The following is a 25756-nucleotide window of genomic DNA, read 5'->3' on the forward strand; positions in this document are numbered from 1 at the left end:
AAGCGAGGGCCTTCACACCTGCACTAGGAACTCCTGACCGCATACCACAGGAGAGCTCTCACTGGCAAACTCAACCAAAAAGTTACTGGCTAGTCAATATGAAACTTCAGGGCATCCAACGTATGTCTGGGCCAAATGCTCATCTTTCAATCTGCTTGTTGAATGTGGCCTTCTTTCTCTGATTTAAGTCCACCAGAAACAGACGGACACCTTTCTTAGGAATGGCAACGGAAAAGAGACTAGTGAACTTAAGTATGCTTTGCCTGGTGTCTCTACCCAGACCAGGTGGGCAGAGAGAGAAAAAAGTAGTTCCCCAAAGGAAGTGACCAGGTAGTGCTGGACAGGGAACAATGGATCCTGCCGGCCGTGCTGTTGAAAAGCCCACGGCTGGAGGGTAGGGGGAGAGTCTGAGAAAACTTTCCAAAATCTGAGTCCTTTTTCTTCTGGGCACACAGCAAGAAATCTGTAGCGTTTACCAAGGTCAATGTCAGCTTGAAAGTTTTCAGAGCCACAGAAACATGATGACTTCTGCTTCAGAGCCAAAGGCCGTTAATTAAAATCGAAACTCCTGGGACTTGAGAGCCCTTCCGGCTCTTTTAGGAAAGCAGTCATGAAGCATGCTTCCTCCTGGGAGCCAACTGCGTCTTAAAAATCAAGGGCAGTGATTTCCTCGCCACAGCCTCCCCCAAGATAAGCAGGAAGTATCCACACCTGCTTCTAACGAGGGACCCCCCCCCCGCACCCCCATGCAAACTGCGGTCCTGGCTGCCCCCCACCCCCCCACTCTTCCATTAGGTTTAACTAGCAGCCACACAGGTGCTCGTCCGCAGGCTCACCCGGGCCGCGCTCCCGCGGGAGGCGGAAAAGGCGCGCTGCTGGCAGCTTGGCGAGCCCTCCTCTCCCACTGCCTGGGGAGCGACTCGAACCTGGTGTCGGCAGAGCGACGTGCTCTCAGGAGAGGGAGGGTCCCCCGCGTCCCCCTGCTCCTCGCGGCGGGCAGGCAGGGTGAAAGGCCCGCCGCACCTGCCGCCGGCTCCTCCGTTCTCTCCGGGGACCGGCGGGGACCCGCTGTGTGAGCGTCCGCAGCCGGCGGCCAGGAGATCCCGCTTTCTCCGCGCCCGCCCGGGCGTATCCCCAGGAGCCCCAGGCGCGCCCGGCAAGTCGCATGCGCACCGCGCCGCGCCGCGCCGCCGAGGGAGCCGAGGGGAGGGGCGGACGCAGGGCCGCGGCCGGCCGCCGGAGCCCCGGGGTCACCGCCGACGCATGCGCCGGGGCGCGCAATCACGGCCCGGGCTGGCGGCCGGCGGCGTGAGGAAGGGAAGCGACCCGCGGAGGCGCGAGGCCGCCGAGGCAGAGCCCGGCCGTCACCACAGCCGCCGCCGCCACAGGCGCCGCCGCGTGCGCGCTCCCGGTGAGCCGCCCCGCCGGGTGGGCCCGGGGCCTGGGCGGCGCATGCGCGCGGCGGGCCGGGAGGGGCGCGGGCGGCGAATGTGTGTTTTGGGGGGTGGGGTGTTTGGGAGGGACGCCCCTCGGGAAGCCCAGGTGCCGCGGCGTCTCCCTGGACGCGGCCCGGTCAGTGCCTCGGAGCGTCCGCGGCCCGCGTCCGCGCTGTGTGTGCGTGTGTTGCGGGGAGGGCCGAGGCGGGAGCCGCTGGGTGAGGGCGCGGGGCGCCGGGCAGGGGGCGGCGGCCCAGCGGGCGGGGGGCGGCCGCTGCAGCCCGCTCGGCGCCCCGCTCCGCGGCTCTGCCCTGGAAGTCGGGCGGAGGCCCGCCCGGCCGAGGGGGCCTGTGGGGACGCTGGGGACCGTGCGCGCGCCTGGGGTGTGTGGGGGGCGGGGGTGTCCCTGCGGGGCCGGGGCGGCATCGGGGCGCGCGGCGCGGCCCCGAGTGACCTGGTGGCCCGGCCGGGTCGCCCGGGGATCCGGCGGCCTGGAGGGCTGGACCGGGCGCCCGGAGCGATCTGGGCAGGGACCCGCTAGGCCTTGTGACCCACTTTATTCCTGTCACACTCGGGCACGTTTGGAGCGGCGCCCAATGGGGCGCTGGGGCGGCCAGCTCCTCCGGGGAACCCCTGCCCCCAGCGCAGCCCGGCCCGGTTCCGTTAGTGGGGTTCCGGGAGGATTCGGGCACTTCTGGCCCTGGGAAGCCGAGCCCGCGCGGCCTGGCCGCCTGCAGAGCCCAGCGTGCCCACGGCGCAGGTGGCCTCCGGCGTGTCCTTTCCCACACGTAATAACGCCCCAAAGTTCCTGTCAGGAGCACTTTACGAAGTTTGCGAACGTGGGGTTCAAATGCCTTTTTTTTTTTTAAATCCATGCATGGTTTTCGGGTAGTCCGTGTGTTTCCATGAACTTGTCTCCCCGGCCCCGGGTGGGCAGAGCCGGATCCTGGAGGTGACAGCGTGGGCCTCTGACCCGCCGGGTCATGTCCCTGAGAATGCTGAGCTGTGCCTGTCAGGCCAGCTGCTAAAAATGAAACCGAAAAAGAAAACAAAGAAACAAATCAGTGCTTTCTCTTACGGGGCGGGGGGGGGGGGGGGGGGAATGCACAGGTCAGGGGCAGACACCGGCCGGGCCGCCCGCTCGGCGTCACTCAGTGCTGGTGCTGCTGCGGGACTGCGCTCCGAGCTCCAGGACGTCCCCCCTTCTCTGGGATGATCTAGGAAGGGAGTGGCCGCCTGGGCCGTCCCTGGGGGCACACCCCATCAGACTGGTGGGTTTGACAACTTGGGCTGGGGGGATGGGAATGGAAGCTTAGCCTGGTGGAGGTCCATGGGCAATGTGGTAGCTGGATTCGCCCAGGAAAAAAGTGGCAAGGGGCTTTGCTGGCTACCTGACAGAGATGACTGGCTGCGTGGTGTAAGTGCCACACAGGGTGTGGGGCACTGCCAGTCGAGGCCTGGGTTGTGGTTTGGGTTTTTTTTTTTTTTTTTTTTGATGTGCCAAGCTGAGTGAGAGAGCTGTGTGCAGAGGACCCGGTGCGGGGAGGGTGTAGTGAGATGTATCAGATGTGTATTTTCAAACTTTGGTGACTTGTGTTGTGGAGTCAAGAAGTTAAGCCCTCCCCCCAAGTCTTCCTCCCTAGAATAGATTACATGGTCTTGTTCCCTAATGTATGACGATTTGGGCCATTTTCAGTATTTAGATTCTTTTCGAGAAACATAGACAACTAGGAGAGATTTGATGGCTACTCGCACTTGAGATGATAAACAGGTGGAACGTGTGGAAGAGGTGTGGGCGTCTTGTGCGTGCTGAGATTGATGGTACTGCTGTTTTAGTCGCTGTTGTGGCTAGCGTATACTTTCTCGGGTTCATTGGTTACCCTCCCCCCTTTTTTTTTCTCCAGTCATAGTTACATTTTATTTTTATTAGCCCCAAGTTTTTGTATAAATAATTGGTGGATGTGACTGGTTCACTCAGATGGTGATAAACTTACTAAAAAGGCTTAGTTTGCGTTTCAGTTTGGGCAGCTTCTTAAGGAAGCCAGATCAGAACCCGTGTGACGTAAGTGTGTGTAGTTTATTTCCTAGAAAAGTGGAGCAGAGCAGCGGCCCTTTGTAAGCAGTGCTGTCGGTGGCTCCGCAGCTGATTGATGAGGTGAGGCTGGAAGGGGGCTTGTTGGAGGGGGTGTCAGTGTGGAGGCTCCTGTGGTGTCACTGCCATTCCTTCTTTTGGAGGATGGGACAGTTGTTTTTCTGTGTTACGTGAAGCTTTCTACCAGCCAGACGTGTGCAGCTCGGCGTTTCTTTTCACTTGAACTCCCTGTTCAGTGTCTTTTAGAAAGTTTTGTTTTTATGTTTGAAAGAGGAGGAGATGAAATCTCTCACTTGTTGGTTCACTCTTCATATGTGGATGAGAGCTGGGGCTGTGCCAGGCTGATGTTGGGGCTTGGGAAGCTAATGTGGGTCTCCCAGGTGTGTGGCTGGGACCCAGCAGCCTGCAGCCGTCCCCCCTGTTTCGCAGAGAGCACGTTAGCGGGAATCTGGGAGCTGGAACAGAGCTGGGGTTCCAGTCCCGACACTGCGTTACGGGGTGGCGGCCGGGTGCCCGCCCCTTTCTTCAGTCTTTTTCAGAATGGCAGGTATGGAAGTTAGTTCCTGTGAAAGGAACTCCAGTGTAGCTGCAGTCCCACGCCCCCCGACACGGCCTGCGGGGTGGCTGTCTGTGCTGTGGCCCCACGCCTCCCGACATGGCCTGCGGGTGGCTGTCTGTGCTGTGGTCCCACGCCCCCCGGCAGGGCCTGCGGGTGGCTGTCTGTGCTGTGTCCCACGCCTCCCGACATGGCCTGCTGTACTGTTACAGGTTTCTTCTTCCAGTCTGGCGTTCTCTGCTCAGCCAGTGGGCCTGCATTGTGGGCTGCTGACCCACAGGACACGATTGTGACCTGAACTGTCAGTTCCCGTCCTTTCTTCATTGCAGGAGGGCGGGCTGGTGTGAGGCGTGTGCAGTTTTCGAAAGTGGGCTTGATGGGCGCATTCCCTGGCGCAGGTGGACTTCAGTGTGAAGCCCTGAACCTCAGAACTAATGGAAGACCTGGAGCGTCTGTGCTGTAGGATTTTTCTTTGGCTTTCGACCTTGTCACTGGCTCCTGGGTTAGTCTTTGAGACCATCCGGGAAGGCCCCTCCATTGCCTCAGCCTCTCCAGGTGTGCTGAAGGGAACCCAAGCAGCCTCTGCTCTCGACTGAGGGACACTGGGTGCCTTGGATGGGAGCCAGCCTCGAAAGCGGGGAGGGGAGGCGACCTTTTGGTCTGGCTAGTGCCTAACTGACAGTGGGGCACCGCCTTGCCTTGTGCAGCCGTTGCAGGGGGAGAGGGAGGCTTGCCAGGCTGCGCACTTTGCAGAAGTAGAGTGCGCAGACGCTCGACTATTATCGAGACTGCCCTGTTAGGCACCTGGGAAGAGGCAGCCCAGCCAGCCCTGGCGTCCTCGGCGATTTGAACTGTTAGTGAGCTTTGAAAGAGGATACACATAATTCTAACACAAAATGGGACACATTGAAGCATTCTAGAGGGAAAAAATATGTAAGGTTTAGAAGGTTCAGACTATTCCAGCTTATTTTTGGTGGGAGTAACATGGGTTTTGAGGGAGCTTTTTGGTGTGCTCTCAGCCTTTTGGTTGATTAAGAAAGGATAGCGGGGCCAGTGTTGTGGCACAACACACTCAGTTGCAGCCTGCAGCGCCAGCGTCACATGTAGATGCTGGTTTGAGTCCCAGCTGCTCCCCGCTGATGTCCCTTGGCAAGCAGAAGAAGACGGCCCGAGTGCTTGGACCCAGTGAAAATCATGGCTGCGACTTCTGTGTGGCCCAGCCCTTGCTCTTTGGCTATTGAGGACTGAACCAGTGGATCAGTAGATGGAATGCTCAAGCGTGTGTGTGTCCGTCTGTCTGTCCCTCGTTCTCTGCAAGTCTGCCTTTCAAATAATTATTAAACAGCGACAGCAAACAGGCACTGCCTGTGACACAACATCCCAAGTGTGTGGGTGCTGGTTTGAGTCCGTAGTTCTTAGCTCTGACAGAGGCGGGACAGCAGCAGGGCTGCCTGGGCTGCAAGCACTCTTCAGGAAGGTGTGGGTGTGGTGCTCGGCCTCGGGCTCCAGCCTGGCCCAGACCCTGCTGTCCGCGGAGTGGCGAGTGGCCCAGACGACGGAGGGAGAGCTCTTCCGTCCTCCTGTGTGACTCTGTGAAATAATACATCCTTAAAAAAAGGAAGAAAAGAACAAACTTAGCAAGCTCAAGTCCTAGCTCTCCATGTCAGATGTTAACTTATATCCTCATAGTGGCATCTATGAAATAGCGAGTTCAAAAGCTTTTTTTTAGCTTTCCTTCTGGAAGGAGCGATTTGCTGTTAAATTTGATATTCATCAGGCAACCTTCTGCAGTCCTTAGGAAAACTTAGTCCTGTCAGTTACTCTTATCTTGCAGCGAGCATGTCAGGCTCTATCAAAAAAAGTGATTTCCTCTTCTCTCCCCGTTTCCTTAGCACGCACTTACTGTCACCTCTCCTCGCATTTTTACTTCTGGCACCTTGTCAAATACAATATTTTATCTGAATATTTTAATAAAGCAGCACTGTGGAAGGAGAATTGAAAGTGTTAATTTCTTTTAGGCGTCATGCAAGTGGACATTGCATTTCTCCTTTTTTGAGTCTAAAATTCTGGATAGAATTACATGCATTATTCAAGAATAGTTCCAAATATCAGAGAATGTCACTCTTACTGACTGACTATAATTGTATAATGGCTTGTATAATTTCTGTGCAACCATTTGTTGATAGCTGTTAGCTGTTACTTCATCAGGCAGATAAAGATTCCTGTTTTCCTCCATTTGTTTGATTATGCTTATGTTATATTACTTATGTAATAGTATAGTCTCAGCTCAGTGATATCTACCATTGTGTATTTTACAAAGGTATAATGCTGCTTATTTTTAGTATTAGAAGTTCATAAAAATCAATTATAAATAGTAAAATTTTTGGAATTTCTTTTAATGTTACAGCATTCTGTATTGATGATTTGCTTTTAATTTTTTAGATTTTAGTTTCATTTCTATATTAATAAGGTGAAATATTAGGGCAGAAATTCTCATCTTTTTCAAAGAGTTCACATTAATCAGAGACTTCAGTTTTAGCTTTCATCTCAAGTAGGTTGGTTTCTGTTCAAAGGGTTTTGTCTTTAAATTAATTAAAAAGCAAAATTATCCGAAAAGCAGAGAGACAGAAGACACACCTCCTACCTGCTGGCTCCCCTGCTGGCTGCCCTCAGCAGCAGGGCCGGCCAGGACTGGGGGCTCAGCGCAGCCTCCCACTGGGCACGGGGACCCTGCTGCTGGGCTCTGGCCTGCTGTCCTCTTGGGGTGTGCACTAGCAGGAGTGAGCACATGAACTAGGCCTGCTGATGTGGAATGGGATTGTCCCAGACAGTATATTTACTTATTTTGTGAAAATAACTTCTGCTAAGACAAAGTGTGTGTGTGTAACTGAGTTACGGGGCTGGCATTGTGGCATAGTGGGTAAAGCAGCTAGCTGAACTTCCCTATGGACGTTGGTTCGTGTGCTAGGACTTGCAGCAAAAGATGGCTCCGCATTTGGGCCTCAGCCAGCCGGTGGGAGACCCAGATGAGGCATCTGGCTCCTGGCTTTGGGCTGACGCTGTGTGGGCAGTGGCAGCAATGTGAGGAGTAAACAGCGTACAGGGGACTTCTCTCTGTAACTCTTATTTTCACATAAATAAGCAAATCTTGTAAAAAAAAAGATGACTAAAAAAAACTTTAGAATAGTTACTGTAAAGCTGATGATGGTTATAAACCCAATGATCAATACCAAAAATGTAACTGAAATAAATACTAAAGACTAAATCTAGATTAAAATAGTTAAAACCTGCATTTACCAGTTCCTTTCAACAATTTAACTCCTATTCCAACTTTTCCCTGTTATTGCTCTGTATTCTGTTTATATGTGTGGTAAATCCCAACATTATTAATATGGTTTTTGAAAACTTTTATTCATATTTATTATTTACAGAGCTCTTCATTCCTAGTTCTCTGATCTGTGACAGTCACTTTCCTTGTATCTGAATAGCTCCTGAAGTGGTTTTTTTTTCCTTTAATTAGTTTATTTGAAAATCAAAGTCATCAGAGTGGGAGGGAGAGACTTCCGGCGCCATTGCACTCCCTAGATGGCGGGAAGTCCTGGGGCTGAGCTGGTTGGAGCCAGAGCTTCTTCCCAGCCACCTCATGGGAGCGGGGCAGCACTTGGGCACCCTGCTGCTTCCCCAGGTGCTCAGCAGGGAGCTGGGTGGGAGTGGGGCAGCGGGGCCCTCAGAGGGTGTTGGCTCTGCAGGCAGGGACTTCACCCGCTACTCCTATTGGCCTACCTGATGGCTGAATTTTTATGTTTTCTTGTACCTCCAAAAGCTACAAGGTATCCTAATTTTACCTTTTATGATAATTTTTAAGGAATTTATCTATTTTACGTGAGAGTCAGAGTTAACAGAGAGTGTGTTAAAGGAAGAAAATCCACATGATCACTCCGGAATGGTCGCCACAACCAAAGCTGTGTCAGCCTGAAGCTGGGAGCTGGAACTTCCTCCAGGTCTGCCATGTGGGTGCAAGAGCCCAAGGCCTTGGGCTGGCCTCCACTGCTTTCCTAGGTTATAAGCAGGGAGTGGATCAAAAGTGGAGGGGTCTGTGGGATGAATATGGGGCTGCAGTATCTGGGGCTTAACTCACTACACCACAGTGCCGGTCTCTTGGGTGATAATTACTGTTACCTAAGGCTTGTCTGAACTCCAGGGCTTGAACCATCCATTAGTCAGTCTGTTCACGTGCCTGGTAAGTTTTTCAAGGAGCTTGTTTGTAATCTGCTAGGCTTTTAGAATCTGTGGGAAATGCACGGAGTGTCCTAGCCCTCTGGATCTTAGAAATGCGGCATCATTCCTGATGTGGGTCACGTGTCCTTTCTGCTTCGGTCAGCCTGACCAGCCTGACCTGTTACTCTTGCTAGACTTCTCAAGGAACGTCTGGTCTCAGTCATTTTCTCTTCATTTTCTGTTTATTCTTTCTGATCTCATGTTCATTGTTTCCTTTTTGTAAACCTACTTGAAATTTAATTTGCTTACTTCAATAGTTTCTCAGTGTAGAAGCTGATGTCATTGATTTGTGACTGTTTGTCTGAGAGTAAGCGTTGCTAACAACGTCCCTCTGACTGCTTACAGTGCCGTGCAGCTCGGAATGGTCCTGGGTTAGGAGCGCTTGCTTCGTTTCACACACTTCAGGGTTTCCTGGAGACTCTCTTATTTCCTTAACCCCTTTGTGAGAAGAACCTTCTGAATTATTGAGATTTGTTTTGTGGCCCAGTATATGGCTTATGGTGAATGTGCACCTGAAAGTAATATATTCTGCCATCGGGTAGAGTGTTCTCGTAAATGTCAGGTCACGTGTTGTTTTGTTTATGTCTCTTAAATATTGATCAAATGCCAGACAGTGTGTGTTAAACAAATAAACATTACTAGAAAAGGCTCACCTTTTCTTCTGGGCAGACAGGACAGAACCAACCAGCATAGATTACGTGGAGGCTGCGTGACTATTCCATACAGCCATACGCCACCTGCTGATATTTCTGTCAGCGGTGACTGTGTGTATGATCCCATAAGCCTATAACAAGAGCTAAAGAGTTCCTGTTGCTAAGTGTCACTGTTGCAGCTGTCAGAAGTCTGTGCTGCCGGGGTTGCGGTTATGGCATCGCATATGGGTACCGGTTTGTGTCCTGGCTGCTCCACTGATGGGCTGGGAAAAGCAGCAGTAGATGGTCCAAGTGCCTGGGCCCTGCCACCCACGTAGGAGACATGGGTGAAACTTTGGTTTTGGCCTGGCTGGTGCTGGCTGTTGGAACCATCTGGGCAGTGACCTGGCAGGTGAAAGGATTCTGTCTGTCTCTCTCTGAGTCTGACTTTAAACGCATGAATTAAGTCTCTAGATAAATACAGCGTATCCCATGTTTGCCGTGTAAACAAGCCTTCATGTGTTGTTAGTCGATCATGTATGATCATGTGCAGTATACAGTGTTCTATTATTATGCTACATGACTTGGTTACTAAGTTATTTGTCATTATTTTTCTTACTGTTGGCAACCTGCTGTGCTGTGCCCCAGCGGCCTCATCCATCCAGTGTGTCAGCACACGCAGTGGATCCACACAGCACAATGTGTCGCTTAGCAGGCATCCTTGCTGGTAGATGCTGTGAGACTGGAATTGGGTGTTTTCTCTAGGACCCGTCTGTCCCTTCTTGGTCTTCCTTTTGGGGCGTTCAGCTTTTGCCTTGGGGTCTTTTTCCCTTAGCAATGCCAGAGATGGGACATTTCACTTTTTTTTAGTTTCTTGCTTGAACTAGTTAGCCTCTTACCCGCTCTTTCAGATCTCTGTCTCCCAAGCCTTACAGGTCTCGTGCTGTTAGAACTTTGACTTTCATAATTCAGTGGACTTGGTCTTGGTGCAAGTATTGACCTGCTGCAAGCCATTTTACCTACCTGGTTGGAGATAACCTCTTATTCTATTTTGAAGATGTGCTGAACACCATATTTTGAAAGATTTATTTATGAGGGTGGGGGGAGGGTGAAGGTGGAGAGAGAACAAGAGAGTCTTCATCCACTGGTTCACTCCCCAAATAGCTGCAATGACTAGGGCTAGGCCAAGCCAGAGCTGGGAACCAGCAGCTCCTTTACAGTCTCCTAGGTGGGTGGGTGGGTGCAGGAGCCCAAACAGTTGGCCATCCTCTGCTGCTTTCCCAGGTACGTCAGTAGGGAGCTGGCCTGGAAGCAGAATGGTCAGTACTTGAACCTGTGTCCATTGGCAATGCCAGCATTGCAGCTGGTAGCTTTTTTTTTTTTCTTTTTTTTTTTTAGATTTTATTGTTATTGGAAAGCTGGATATACAGAGAGGAGGAGAGACAGAGAGGAAGATCTTCCATCCGATGTTTCACTCCCCAAGTGAGCTGCAAAGGGCCGGTACGCGCCAATCCGATGCCGGGACCAGGAACCTCTTCCAGGTCTCCCACGTGGGTGCAGGGTCCCAAAGCTTTGGGCTGTTCCTGACTGCTTCCCCAGGCCATAAGCAGGGAGCTGGATGGAAAGCAGGGCTGCTGGGATTAGAACCGGCGCCCATATGGGATCCCGGGGCTTTCAAGACTAGGACTTTAGCCGCTAGGCCACGCCGCCGGGCCCATGCAGCTGGTAGCTTAACCTGTTTTGCCACAGCAATGACCCCAGAATACTCTTTTTTATGAGCTGTTTTATTTTATACAGTATCATATAAGTGTTATGTTGTTGGGTTTTAGCTTTTGACCTGATTAGTTTATAAATCCTTTACTGGGCTGTAATTCACATGTTAAAATTCACCCACTGTAAGTACTGTACGTACTGAGATTTGACACATATGTTGTCATCGCCACCACAGTCAAACAGAAACTCCCTGATGCCACCCCGCTCTAGTCCCCACCGCTGATTCTGCACCTCGTGGGCTTGGCCTTGGCTGAGCTCACTCACGGTAGTAGCTTTGTCTCTGTGCCGAGTACTGCTGTGCTATGTGGGATGTGGTGTGCTATGTTTATCCAGCTGGAAGGTTGCGTGGTTTTAATCATTGGGAGGAAAGCTGCTTTCATTTCAGTCAGGCTAACATCTAGGAATAGATAGAGTAAGGTGCATGGGCGTCCTGTGTTGATTTGTGAAGGAGTGTTAGTTGTCTCACTGTTACGCTTGATGAATTCCTACTGTTCTAGGAGGTGTGTGATGGCACATCTTTCCCTAAGGACTGCTCATATGGATTGTCTTTCATGTGCTTACTGGTCATGAGTGGGTTTTCTTTCTGTGCAAATCTTGGACCTGTTTTAAGAACTTGATTGTCTCTTGCTATTGATGTGTTGGAGTTTCCCACACCCTTAAGTCTGTCTAATACAAGATCCCTTTCAGGTATTAGGATTGCGAATGATTCCCCGACCTGAGGCTGGTCCTGTTATTAATAGTGTCTTCGGAGCGAGAAGCTTTTAATTTTGATGAAGTTCAGTTTTTTTCTTCTCTACTTCATCATTTTTGTCCTGGGAAATATTTACCTGCCCAAATATTTCATAACAGTTTTATGATTTTGCCTTTTGCATTAAAGTCTGTGATTACAAGTTAAATTTTAGGTTTGGGGTGAAGGAAGAGTTGCAATTCTTGAGAAGCATTTTCCCACCTAGGTAGACAGTCACATGACGGTTTGTTGAAGACTGTCTGCAGGGCTGGCTGCCTCTGCCGGAAGTGCCCCTTGTGCGGGGGTCTCTAGGGACTCTTTGGAGAGGTGAACTACAGCAGGAATGGCTGTCCTTCTAACTTAGTGCTTGTTAAAAATTGTTTCAGCTTTAATGGCACTTTTTATTTTGTATTAATTTAAAATTTAACCTTGCATTTGATATAAAAGTGACTGCTGTGACTGTGGTTGTATTGGGTCTGTAGATGAGTTTAACCCTGTTGAGTTGTTCTCTGCGTGAGGGCAGTAGAGCGGTCTGCTCATTGGAGCCTTCCCTTTGCTCACTTGTGCTTTTTGGATGCTGAGCATACTTCTAATGGGTCTGCCATTTTCGTTCAGCAAAGACTGTTGAGCCCCTGCTGTGTGCCAGGTCCTGTTTTAGATGTTGATGAACGAGGTAGCCCCCGAAAGCCCTGCTCTAGGACAGCTGACATGCCAGTTGAGGAAACCAGCTGGGGCAGTAGGGAGTTTAGTGCGTACAGGTGGGCCTCAGTATTGTGGCACAGCCACTTGCTGGTGAATCAGTGTGTGAGTGTGTGATGGTGTCTTGGTTCGGGCTGCTGAGATGAAGATACCAGAGGCCGTGTGGTTTGAGCACAAAGTTGTGCAGACTGAGGTGTCCATGGCCAAGGCACTGCCAGATTTGTTGTGAAGACCCACTTCCTGTTCGTGTGCACCGGCGCCCCGCTGGGTCTGACATGGCCAGGTGGAGGCTCCCGAGCCCTGGGGGATCTCTTATAGGACACTGACCCCATCTGTGAGGACGTCGCTGTCATGCCTCGGTGCCTTGCACAGCTCCCCTGGCTGACGCCGTCACAAGGAGGCTACGGTGTCAGCAGACGGTCCTCATAAGATTTCAGTCCGCAAGTGTAGAAATAGAAGTGTTCCTGAAAGCAGAAAAAGAAACCATAAAAAAGAAGAGAATATATATTGCTCAAAATCTAGTGATGAGGGACGAAGTGCATTTTAAAGAGATTGACTTGTTTAAAAGGCAGAATAGAGGAAAAGATACCTTCTGTCCACTGGCAACACTGCCAAGCCTGGGCCAGTTTGGGCCAGGAGCCTTCTTCTGAGTCTCCCATGGGTCACGACCCTAAGGACTTGGACCATCCTCCACTGCTTCCCCATGCATGTTAACAGGAAGCTATATTGAAAGTGGAGCAGCCACGACTCCCAGCTGGCACCATATGGGATTCCACCGCGCGGCTTTTCCTACCTTGCCGCAGCACGAGTCTCAAGTGCATCATTGTGATTATAGTGGAAAGCTAATAACAGGCAAGGTGGAGAGGCAGGAGACTGCAGTCGGTAAGGTCATGATAAAGGCGTGCAGCAGCAGCAGTCTAACGTGCTTAAAATACTGAAACTGTTAGTAAGATAAAGAGAGGGTTGAGAAAAGGCAAGTATTTTGTGGTTGTCAAAGTAAAAGTTACTGTGAATGCCAAGTATCCAGGCAAAATTAATAGAGCATTAATATTCAAAAGGCAAAAGTGATACTGGAAAAAAATAGAAAAACCTTAATGGTAGGAGGCTTAAGTGGATTTTTTATATCAGAGTATATATTTTTTTTAAAGATTTATTTTTATTTTTATTACAAGGTCAGATATACAGAGAGGACAGACAGAGAGGAAGATCTTTTGTCCAATGATTCACTCCCCAAGTGGGCACAATGGCCGGTGCTATGCCGATCAGGAGCCAGGAGCCAGGAACTTTCTCTAGGTCTCCCACACGGGTGCAGGGTCCCAAGGCTTTGGGCCATTCTCAACTGCTTTCCCAGGCCACATGCAGGGAGCTGGATGGGAAGTGGAGCTGCCGGGATTAGAACCAGTGCCCATATGGGATCCCGGAGTGTTCAAGGCGAGGACCATAGCTGCTAGGCCATGGCGCTGAGCCCAGAGTATGTTAAATTAACAAAAATTAAGGGTATAGAATAGCTAAGTGCTATAATCAGTAATCAAAGTTTTACAAATAAACTGAACACTGCCATTACAATGGTTATTCCATTTTGGGGCCTGATGTTGTGGCACAGCAGTGTGGGCCACTGTCTGTAGTGCCGGCATCTGATGAGGGTGCTGATTGGTGTCCTGGCTGATCCCCTTTGAGTTTAAATGATTGACAAGTGTTTGGCTGATGTTTGAGACTTGGCTTGGCTTGCTTGCATCCCTGCGGTTTGCCTGAGTCCCAGTCCTGCTTCCTGCTAATGTGCACTCTGAAAGGTAGGCAGCCTCTGTCTTTCAGAGAAGAATTCAGTCTCTACAGTCAGTGTTATTATTGGTAAGTAATGATTTAATCCTGTCATTAAACATTTTGCTTCTATTGATTTTGGATATTCTTTGTTCCTGTTGGTGTTATATTTTCATATTTTCATGATGGTGGTTATCTTTTGAAGTTTCATGTGTCAGATACCCCTAAGCACTTTTTGTTAAGAATAATGGTCCTCCGGTGTCTCTCTCTCCCTCGTCTTTCGAGAGGCACCCCACCTCCCGGCTTTTCGGAGGTCCTTTCCCTTCCCTCCCTTCCTTGCTCACCTGGTCCCTTCGCAAATAAACTTATCTGATTGCAAAGGTCCTCTGGTGAGGAATTCCCTCAATTTTTGCTTGTCTTAGAAAGTATTTCTTTCATTTGTCAAGGAAGGCTCTGCTGGATATACTATTTTGAGTGAACAGCTTTTATTTTAGAACTTGGAATAAGTAATTTCATTTCTTCCTGCCCTGACATATTTCTGTTGAAAAAAACCTTGATTAGCCTAATGGGGGTTCTGTTTGAGTGACTTTGCACTTGGCTCTTGCAGATTCTGAAATTCTTTGAAAGTTTTAAGATGGTATGTCATGTGAGGATCTTTTTTAGTCCTGTCTATTTGGAGTGCCACAGACCGCCTGTGTGTGGACTAGGGAACCGTCATTACCATTTTGTGGAATAGGTTTCCTGTGCCAAGTCTGTGGGAGCTCACAGAACCCTGTACTTTGAATATTTCTTTATTTACTGATGGTGCAAAGGTCTCAGAGGCTATCTTCTTTTTTTTGTCATCCCCCTTCCCTTACTCTGATTGTAACGTTTCAAAAGACTTATTTTCACTTTCAGATACTCCTTTTTCTCTGCTTGATCTAACCTGAAGTTGAGACTTACAGTTTTCGCTTTTTTATTCGATTGAGTTTTTAATTCCCAAGATTTGTTTGGTGCTTTTCCAAAGTCTGTCTTTGCTGAGTTTCTCTTCCATTCTGTCTGTTGCTTTCTTGATTTCATCTGGTTGTCTATTCTCTTGTATTCTGAGTATCCTGTACTCTTCCTTTTGAATGCTTGGTTATTTCCTCCATCTCATTTGGAGTCTTCACTGCAGCTTTGTTGCATTTCTTCGGGACCATCATAGTGCCTTGTTTCCTACCTCTTGTCCCCATCCCTGCATCGGGCTTTGTGTATCTAGTGTGTTTGTTGTTTCTGTCGCTGTTAATGGTTGTCTCTTGTGAAGGGTGCTTTTCCTAGAGACATGCCTCAGGAATCAGTTTGATGGACTGTTCTGATTTTATTTCCAGTTGCATGATAGTGAATAGTCTCCCCGTGTCGTCTTCTGTGGTAGTTGACTGCAGCAGCTATGGGGATGTGGGGTGCTCGTCTCAGTCCCAGCAAAAGTGTGTGGGTCTTGGCAGTGGCCCATGGGACAGGATCCATGATTAGTCCACTGTGATGAGGGTTGCTGGAGCTGGCTAGGAACCCTGGAGGAGATGCCAGAGCATCCGTGTTGGCAATGGTGTGACCGGGGTCCTGGTAGCGCTGACCCAGTGTCTGGCAGCAGTATGAGCCCGTGCAGTGCTGGCCTCGGGTTTCCATGGCACGTCTTGGCACCCACCTTCATGTCCCCCAAGCAGATAATTGTGCTGCCTGGGTTGGGGGAGGAAGAAGTTGAACAGTGCTACATCCTACCCAGAGCTGTCCAGACCAGCACAGCATGGAACTGGGCCAGAAGATACTTTGCTTCTCAGGTGGACCTGCAGCCAAGGCTGCTGCAGCTAGCCACAGGTGGTGCTGGCCACGTTGCAACTCCGGTTGATCGAGGCCCCAGATTGCCACTTGGTACTGGCCTGGAGATTAAGGGTTGTTGATATCTGTGCGCAGGTGGTTTTGTCAGACACAGAGCATGGTTCGGAGCTCACTCTGGTACCCTGCCCCCCAGTGACTCCTCTGTGCCTGTGTCGTGGCTGTGGTTGGGGAAGCCTGGCTGAGGTGGTCCTTTGGCTGCCTGGGCTGCCCCAGAGTCATGGAGGAGCAGGACCCTGTGCTTTTGTGCAGACTCACACCCAGCGGGCAAGAGGCTGGGGGTGGTGTCAGCCCAGATGGTTGTGTGTCCTATCATGGTACAGTCTCCACCCAATGCTGGGGCAGTTCTAGGCTCTGGGGAGGGGGCTCTCTGATGTCTTTCTAGAGCTAGAACTCAGCTGCACTGGCCCAGCGAGGCCCTGAGCTCACTCTCCTGTCCTGCTCCCCACTTGTTGCTGGCTGAGGTTGGGAGAGATGAGATAGAGGCAGTTCCTTGGGTGCTGCAGCTGAGCGAAGCTGTCACACAGTCATGGTGTGCTGCCAGTCAGAGTGCACTAGGCCTGCACATGCTGCTGGTGGTGCAGGTCAGCCGGATTCTTTCTTGCTGGCAGCAGCTTCTGTGAGCACTGGCCTGGGTGGAGAGGCCCTGGAGTTTATAGGGCTGGGTCCCAGCTACAGAATGCCTCATACTGAACTTCCATGGAAAGCCCTCTGTCTGTTTTACAGCCTTGCTCTGTAGCAGCTAGCTGCTCCAGTGTCTAGTAGAGGTGGGGTGAGGGTGGGATAGCTGCTTTCTTCGCCGGGCAAGGAGGGTCCAAAGGCAGGTGCTACCCTGCAGGCAGAGATGCTGGGCCTGCTCCAGCTCCACTTTGCGCTGCAGCAGGCCTGGAACCAGATTCCACATCTGAGGTGTCCACTAAACTTCCTCCCTCCGCCTGAGCTATAGGATGGCTGACTCCTCGATGCACTACTTGAAGTTGGGGGAGCTGTGGGGCAGTGACGTAGCACCTTTGCCTCTGGCCTTCTCTCTGCCTCATTACTCTGAGACCAAGCACTGTGGGCTCATCTGACTTCCTTGGCTCTCATTTCCATAGTAGCTGCACTAGTCTGTATTCCCAGCAATGGTGGATCGGGATACCTCTTGCCCCCCACATCCACACTAGCAATTGCTATTAGTCGATATGTTTAGGCTCTTGTTACTGGATTGAGGTGGAACCTCAGTGTGGTTTTTATTGGCATTTCCCTAATAGTGAGAGAACCTGAGCATTTTCCCCATGTCTGTTAGCATTTGAATCTGCTCTTTTGAAAACTGTCTGCGCTCATGTCCTTCACCCATTTCTTTCTCTTTTTTTTTTTTTTTGAAGATTATTATTATTTTTTTTTTACAAAGCAAAAGAGAGACAGAGAAGGGGGCCTTCCATGTGCTGGTTCACTCCCCAAATGATTGCAGTAGCCAGGAGCTTCTTCCAGATGCCCCTTGTGGGTGCAGGGGCCCAAGGACTTGGGCTGTCCTCCACTGCTCTCCCAGGCCACAGGCAGGGAGCTGGATCACAAGTGGAGCAGCTGGGACTCAAACTGGCAGCCGTATAGAATGGCGGCATTGCAAGGTGGAAGATTAGTTTGCTATACCACATTGTGTAATAAACCAAGCAGATGCTGTTACCAGTAACTACTGTTGTTTTGTGTTCTCTCTCAGGTTAGCTCTTTAATGGATTTCTGTGCTAACTTGTTGAAAGTCTTAATATACGTTGGGGGCTAAAATATTTGCGTTGTAATGTTAGGTGTTGCCTTTAGCGGAGATGGATGGGATGGGCAGGGACAGGGCCACAGTGCAGACGGCTGTGTTTCCTTACCGCATCTTGCAGTGCTCGTTCCTCTGCAGGCTCGGGAGGAGAGTCAACAAGATCTCTCTGCTGGTTCATTTCTTAAGTGACCACAATGGCTGGAGCTGAGCTGATCCAAAGCCAGGAGCTTCCCCCAGCTTTATCTTGCAGGTGTGGGTCCCAAGACTGTGAGTCATCCTCCACTGCTTTCCCAAGGCTACAAGCAGGGACCTGGATGGGAAGTGGAGCAACCAGAACATAAATTGGTGCCCATATGGGATCCTGTTGGGTGCAAGGTGAGGATTTAGCCACTGAGCCATCGTGCCAGACCCCAGGGCGGGGTGCAGTGTGTGGCAGGAATGGCTGCCGCTGCGAAGTGGGGAGTTTATGAAGTAGGGTTTGGAAGGAAGAGCTAGCGTAGTGCCTTTGTCCTGTTATTGATTTTAGTAAAGGGTCAGTAGCTATGGAAATTAAGATTCTAGAGATTGATTCCTTTGAAGCCATCTGGACCACGGCATGCAGGGTGCTGGGTTGAAGTTTCATCTTTGGCCTCTGAGTTGTGGTCCTGTATGTCCTCTGGGTAGTGCTCGTCTGTTGTCTTAGGGACCTGCATCGCTGTGCTCTCTGCTGGTGCTCACTGCCGCTCCGCTGAGCCTGCAGTGAGGGCAGAGTCTCCACAGGAACTGCTTTCAGTGCAGCAACTCTCCATTCTGTCTCTTTTCTCCTACTGTGTATTAATTAACAAGCCACTCCCTCAGATTTTGAGTTTTTTCTATCGCATTAGGTATTGTCTTGTGTGGTTGTTATTTCTTAATAATATTCCATTGTATTTCCATGAGTAAAACTCACTGAAGGTGGGAATCTGATGTGTTTCTTGATCTTGAAATGTGTAGGCTCCGTCAGCGAGTAAGGGCCAGAGCCACAGCTCTATCTTTCATCGATCCATTGCTGGAAAAAAAGTGATTGGAGTGGGTGTTGTGCTCCTGGGCTGCCTGCACTGCACTGTGGAGTGCCTAGGGCTCCAGTCCTGCCTGTGTTCTGGACCCAGCCTCCTCTTGAGGCACCCCTGGGGGCAATGGATGTTGGCTCAGGTGCTTGGGTCCATGCCTCCAGCGTTGGGGCTGAGATGTGGGAGGAATGTCTGGTTCCTGGCACCAGCCCGATCCAGCCCCAGCTGTTGGGGAATATGGGGGAACTAGCAGATGGTTCTTTTCCTACTTTTCAAGTGAAGTGGAACCAAGTTTTAAAAAGGTGTTAACAAATTAAGAATGCGGGCCCGGAGCGATAGCGTAATGGTTAAGGCCCTCACCTTGCACGCCCAGGATCCCATATAGGCGCCGGTTCTAATCCCAGCAGCCCTGCTTTCCATCCAGCTCCCTGCTTGTGGCCTGGGGAAGCAGTCAGGAACAGCCCAAAGCTTTGGGACCCTGCACCCACATGGGAGACCTGGAAGAAGCTCCTGGCTCCTGGCTTCACATCGGCATAGCACTGGCCGTTGTGGTCGCTTGGGGAGTGAATCATCAGATGGAAGATCTTCCTCTCTGTCTCCTCCTCTCTGTATATCTGACTTTCCAGTAAAAATAACTAAATCTTAAAAAAAAAAATCAAGAATGCTTTGATAGTTAGGGCTGAAGAAAGTGTCTGGAGGATTCTTTAATGAAAGCCTTCAGAACTGAGAAGCAGGGTGATCACTGGAATCGTCAGGTTACCTGGGAGGGACGGGGCTGGCGTGGTGGCGTTACACTCCGCAGTTAAGCCAGCGTCCCACGCCGGTGTCAGTTCCCATGCTTGCTGCCCACTCCCGACCGCTCTGTGCTAATGCGCTCGGGGATGCCGTGGGAGAAGGCCCGTGTGTGAGAGCCAGGTGAAGCTCCAGGCTCCTCACTTTCCATCTGGAGAAGCCCTGGCTGTTACAGTCATCTGGGGAGTGACCCAGTGGATGAAAGATTCTGTCTCTCCTTACCCTCTCTGTGACTCAGCCTTTCCAATAAATACATCTTAAACAACAAGAAGAAAACCCTGTGGCACTGCAGAAGTTATAACACATACCTAGTGAGAATACAGGACAGGAGAGGAAATACTGAGGCTCAAGTGACCGAAAATTTCCCCAAAATTCATGTCAAGTGCCAGCTCAGATTCTGGAAGGTCAAAGACACCTAAGAAGCCGTTGAACTTGACTGGACAATAAGATGCTGGACTCTATGTTTGGTATACGCTTGCAATGGGGGAATCTCAACTGAACTTGAACTGTGGTTATGCAACAAGGTGGAGGAATCCACCATGGTGGGAGGGTTTGGGGAGGGTTGGGGAGAATCCAAGTGCCTATGAAACTGTGTCACATAATACAATGTAATTAATGAATTAAAAATAATAAATAATTAAAAAAAAAGACACCTAGCAGGATGAATCACTACCCCCACCCCATGACATCTGAACTTAACATTTCAGTTGCAGAAAATAAAAATTAGCTGCTAAAGGAAGTACACAATACCCATAGGGGAGCAAAGATAAGGCTTACATCCAGCGCCGCAGACACTGTTTAAGCAAAAGTAGGGTGAAGTGTCTCAGTTCTCCGTATTCAGAGGAAAATGGCAGTTTACATTCTGTACCCTCTGAAAACGTTCTCCAGTAGTGAAAAAGAAGCAGATTTCTGAGACAGTTACCGAGACTATTTTGCTAGTAGATATATTTTATAAGAAATGTTCATTTTGGAGGCTGGTGCATGACTCAACTGGCTACTCCTCTGCCTGCAAGTGCTGTCATCCCATATAGGCACTGGTTCACGTGTCAGCTGTTTCATTTCCCATCCAGCTCTCAGATTATGGCTTGGGAAGGCAGTGGAGGACGGCTCAAAGCCTAGGACCCTCCCTCGACTTGAGAGACCCAGAGAAGGCTCCTTCCGTGGCTTCAGGTCGGCTCAGCTGTAGCTGTTGCGGCCATTTGGAGAGTGAACCAACAGATGAAAGATCTTTGTCTCTCCTTTTCTCTGTAACTCTCTACCTTTCCATTAAAAACAATATTAAAGAACAACTTTTAAAAAGCATTAAATTTTTTTGAAAGATTTATTTATTTGAAAGGGGGGGGGGAGATAGAGGGGGAGGAAGGGAAAGAGTGAGAATGAGAATCTTCCATGTGATGATTCACTCCTCAGATGGGTGCAGTGGCTGGGGCTGGAGCATCTTGTGGGCCTCGCACATGGATAGCAGGAGTTCAAGCACATGGGCCATATTCCTCTGCTTCTGTTAGGCAATAAGCAAGAAGCTGGAGCAGAAGCTAAGCAGCTGGGACGAGAGCCAGCACCATTATGGGAGGTTGTGGGCAGGAGCTTAATTTGTCATGCCCAAGTAACGTTCAATTCTTTTTTTTTTTTTTTGCATTTTAACTATTGCTGCTGCCTTTTCTTTTACATTTTATTATTATTATTATCATTTTATGATACAGTTCCATAGGCTCCTGGTATTTCCCTTATCCCAGCCCCAATCCCTCCCCCTCCGCCTCGTTCCTCTATATCATTACTAAAGTATAGTTCTTCATACACAGTCATATGTCCATCATAGTGGGCATGGACAATGGCAGAGAGTCCAGGATCCTATTGTCAAGATATAGTAAACAGTTTCATTGTAAGTCCATCTTTGTCTGGAAGTAGAAACGCATACTACATTGCATCCTCTTATCTGGATGTTAGTCTCCGTTTCAGAGCTACTGTACATCCCCTCAAAATGTCATAATACAAAATCAACAATAGAAAGAAAAATAGAGATTCACAATGCCATGAAGTTAAATAACATGTTACTAGATATGACAGTCTCCATTACACAGCTACTATACATCCCCTTAAATGAATAGCCACAAAACAAAATCAACATCAGGAAGGAAAAAGAAATTAACAACACCAGGAAGTTAAATAACATGCTACTAAATGACTAACGTGTAGCTGAAGAAATGAAAATCAAGAACCTTCTTGAACAAAATGATGCTACTCTATGATCTATGAGCCATTGGATGATTTAATCAGAAGAAAGTGTTTTGAAGAGATGAAACTAACCAAAAACATCAAATCCCATGGGATATAATTTCCACTGATTTTTGTTGGTGAAGTGCGTCTCTTCTAGACAATAGATGAGTTTTGTTTTTTAATCCAGTCTACTAATCTATGACGTTTGATTGAGCTTAAGCCATTTACATTCAGGGTTAATATGTATGGGCGGTATTTTGGTCCTGTCATTTTAGGAATGGGTTGTTCATTGGTTTAGTCTTCTGTTGTCATTTTACTGAGATGTTCTTCCTGTTTGCCTTTGGTTTTGTTTGGTGCTATTCTTCTTCTCTGTCAAGAGAACATCTTGAAGTATCATTTGTAGGGCAGGCTTAGAAGAGGTAAATTCTTTTAACATTTCTTTACTGTGGAAGAATTTTATTTCATTTTCAAAGACAGAAGAAAGCTTTGCTGGATATGTTATCCTCGTCCAACAATTTTTTTCTTTTAGAATCTGGAATATGTCACTCCATTCTCTTCTTGCCTGTAGAGTTTCCTGTGAGAGATCTCCTGTGAGCTTAATTGGCTTTCCTTTATATGTCAATTGATTTTTTTTCATGTGCACATTTAAGGATCTTTTTCTTATGTTCGATTGAAGAGAGCTTGATGATCATGTGTCTTGGTGAAGATCGCTTTTGATCAAACTTTTTGGGAATTCTGTGCCCCTCCTGAGTCTTGTTTCCCAATTCTTTCTCTAGATTAGGGAAATTTTCCTTTATTATTCATTAAATATATGTGTAAAACCAGTTTCTTTCTCTGCACCTTCTGGGACTCCCATAACTCTTGTATTTGGCTTCTTAATAGTGTCTTTCAATTATTGAATACTTTTTTTTTGGCCTGATCCAGCTCTGCTTCCAGCTTTTTGTTTGTTTCCCCCTTGTGAGAAAATATATCTTCTAATTTTGAAATTCTTTCTTCTGCTTGCTTCATTCTACTTTGGAGACGCTCCACTGTACTTTTAATTTGCTCTACTGTATCCTTAATTTCTGATATACCAGCTTGATTTGCTTTATTGCTTCCTTAAATTCTTTGAACTCTTGTATGTGCTTCTCATTGTTGATCAAAATCTTTAAAATGAGTTTTCTGAATTCTGTGTCCCCCATTTTCTCGATGTCTTCCTCAGTTAACTCTGAGGTTGGCGTAGGGTTTTGCACTTTTGCAGGGGAGTTTTCAGTAATATTCATTGTGCCTTTGTCTTTTCTTTTGCTCTTGGTCATTGTATTTCTGGTTGGAGAGTCTTCTCCTTGGGGTAGGTTTCTAAGCTCTGTCACCCACAGGTCTACAGTTCGATTTTACTTATTGCAGTTGGTACACAGCCCTTTGCTTGCAGTCACTTGTGCCACTCCCTCCAGCGAGTTCCAGGTCTGGGTTCTTATATTAGATTTCCACCAAGAACTCTGTAGCCCCAACTCCTGGCTGACCACTCTCCACCTCCTGTGCTACTGTGCTGAGGCTGCACTGTTGTCTCTGCAACCTTCCTCCCACTTCCGGTTGGAGCAGGTTCCAGGATTAGAGAGACACCAGGTGTCCTATATAGCTAGGTTGTTGGTGGTGCTGATCTTGCTGGAACCTGTTGGACATTAGGTCTGGGTGCCACACGGACCTATTTTGACCCGTACGATGCCACAGTTGGTATTATTTTCCTGCAGGACCAGTGCAATACACTGAACTCAGTGAGTTCTTGCGAGCTCAGCACATGCGCAGTTCACTGTTGTCCCCTGCAGTCTTAAATTCTTTGCCACACTGTACGAGATGGCGTCTGACGTAGAGTTCTTGATCTGCTGGCTGTCAGGTCTGAGGGCTACCCAGACCTGTCTTGGGTGGAACCTGTAGAATGCTACGTTGCTTCAGTTCACTGAGAGAGAAATGAATTCACTTCCAGCTCAGCGCATGCTCAGTCATTTCCCTTGCTTTTGCCTCCTTAGGCAAAATGGCGCCCAGTTCAACTCTAGGGGGCTGACTGGGCTGTGAAATCCCCTCTGTTCCCGCACTGCCCATCTGGGATCTGCTGCTCTGTCTCTGCTCCTGGTCAAATCAAAGTGACCAGCAGGATGGACAGTTCTTTGTCTGGGCTCAACTCCTAAGTTCCCAGTGAAAGTCCCTTCCCACCTTGTTGCTGGTGGAGTTCCGGCTGCTGGTGGAGTTCAGATTGCCCGTTAGCTGAATGCTGCTGGAGTATCAGTCACCACAACACCACACCGTTGTGTCTGTTGCTTTCCTGTGTCTGTCAGTCTCCAGGTACCCCTCTGCTGTTGTTCTGTCCTCTCCTATTTCCTGAAATATGTCCTCTCTGCTTCATCCTGATTCAATGTTTTTCCATCCGTTTAAACGTGTCCTTACCCTATTCCGCCATCTTGATTCTCCAAACGTTCAATTCAATTCTTTATGGAGAAGGAAAGCTATCAAGGTTAAGAATCTAGATCTGTGGTGACATGGCTGTTCTGTAGGGTGTGCTGATGGTGGCAGGGCTGTTCTGTAGGATGTAGTGCTGGTGGTGGCAGGGCTGTTCTGTAGGGTGTAGTGCTGGTGGTGGCAGGGCTGTTCTGCAGGGTGTAGTGCTGGTGGTGGCAGGGCTGTTCTGCAGGGTGTGGTCCTGGTGGTGGCAGGGCTGTTCTGTAAGGTATAGTTCTGATGGTGGCAGGGCTGTTCTGTAGGATGTAGTGCTGGTGGTGGCAGGGCTGTTCTGTAAGGTATAGTTCTGATGGTGGCAGGGCTGTTCTGTAGGGTTTAGTGCTGGTGGTGGCAGGGCTGTTCTGTAAGGTATAGTTCTGATGGTGGCAGGGCTGTTTTGTAGGGTGTAGTGCTGGTGGTGGCAGGGCTGTTCTGCCGGGTGTAGGTAGGTGTTTGGCACCATTAATCTGTCCAGATCTTTTGCATTTCACGACACCAAGGGTGAAATCCCAGGCACACTCTGTATTTGAGGTATTTTAGTCTAGCCGTTCTTCCCTTTGGACTACGCCTTCTCTCCGCTCCCTGCTTAATTTGCTCGATCATGTATGTGCTTTGTGGAATGCCCCCTCCTTAGGGAACCTTTCCCAGCCTATCCCCAGCAGCCCTGTGTGTGTGTGTGGTTTCCCTCTGGGTTCCCATTTCTGTGCTTAGGCATTGGAGTTGCCCAGTAGTCTGGGCTGCAGTGTGTTTGGTGCTGTGTTTCTGGTCCCCAGCGCACAGGAGCCTCCAGCAAGTGCTGCACAGGTGAGCGAAAGCAGAGCGACACTGGGGGCTGGTACAGAATCAGTTAGCATTGTCTCCACAGCTGCCCTTAGCCACCATCCCTACTTACTTACTGACTTACTGACTTACTTATTTACAGAGCTGCTGAGATGCAGGAGCTGGTCCTGTCCCACTGTAAGATGCCTTTGGACAGTTCTACAGTCCCCTTAGGTGAAGCTTTGGAACTGGGCGAGTTTCACTAGATCTCCACAGTCCTCACTTGGAGCGCAGAGGTATGCCTTTTTCTGTATTTTATCTTGTTGATTGCGGCAGGATGGGATTTACACTTTCAGGAAAAAGGAATCATGAGCATATTTGGGGCATGTGTTCCTTTCCTGGGAAGATTTTATTTATAATATATTCAGATATTCAATCATATAGGAGGTGAAATATTCATTTGCATAGTAATTGAAATACACCTGCATTTTACTTTTTAGTGATTCCCAAAATGTTACTGCTCATAGTGAGAGTTGTAAACTTCTCATCTTTTCTAAGATGAGGGATGCTGATTCACAGACGACCAAATAGTGGGATGAGAATGACCTCTTCTCTGTTGGCTGTCAAGAGTCACATGAACTTGTGAAAGTTCTTTGCATTTGCCATGTTGGTGTGCATATGTGGGCTTTATGAAGAGCTGTGCTTTTATCACGTACGATTGCTGTGCTGGTGGTGAGGCCGTCTCAGGGGATGCCGGGAAGTCTGGAAAGCAAGATGCACTTGCTGTGACAGTAGTTTAGCTGACCCTGCGCTTTGTCCGCCGAGTGCTAGGGCTTCAGGGAGGAGCTGGGGGAAGCCAGAGCTGGTGCCGCCCTCAGTGCTTCTCTGTCCTGAATCCTGGAAAGTAATGCGTGTGCTTAGTAGACTAACCTGGAGTACACTCTTCAATTA

At 49.1% G+C, this 25756-nt stretch overlaps 1 long non-coding RNA gene across 1 annotated transcript in view; it reads left to right on the forward strand.

Annotated features, from left to right (window-relative positions):
• Nucleotides 1-1195: 1195 nt before the first annotated feature.
• The window catches only part of LOC131480844 (uncharacterized), a 51422-nt gene continuing 26861 nt past the window's right edge, over nt 1196-25756 (forward strand). Inside the window, exons 1-2 of the long non-coding RNA XR_009245863.1 lie at nt 1196-1411; nt 24969-25101. This is a non-coding gene — a long non-coding RNA (uncharacterized LOC131480844). The remainder of the gene's footprint in view (nt 1412-24968; nt 25102-25756) is intronic.

Source organism: Ochotona princeps, chromosome 7, assembly GCF_030435755.1.
Source record: "Ochotona princeps isolate mOchPri1 chromosome 7, mOchPri1.hap1, whole genome shotgun sequence".
NCBI classification, from domain to species: Eukaryota; Metazoa; Chordata; class Mammalia; order Lagomorpha; family Ochotonidae; genus Ochotona; species Ochotona princeps.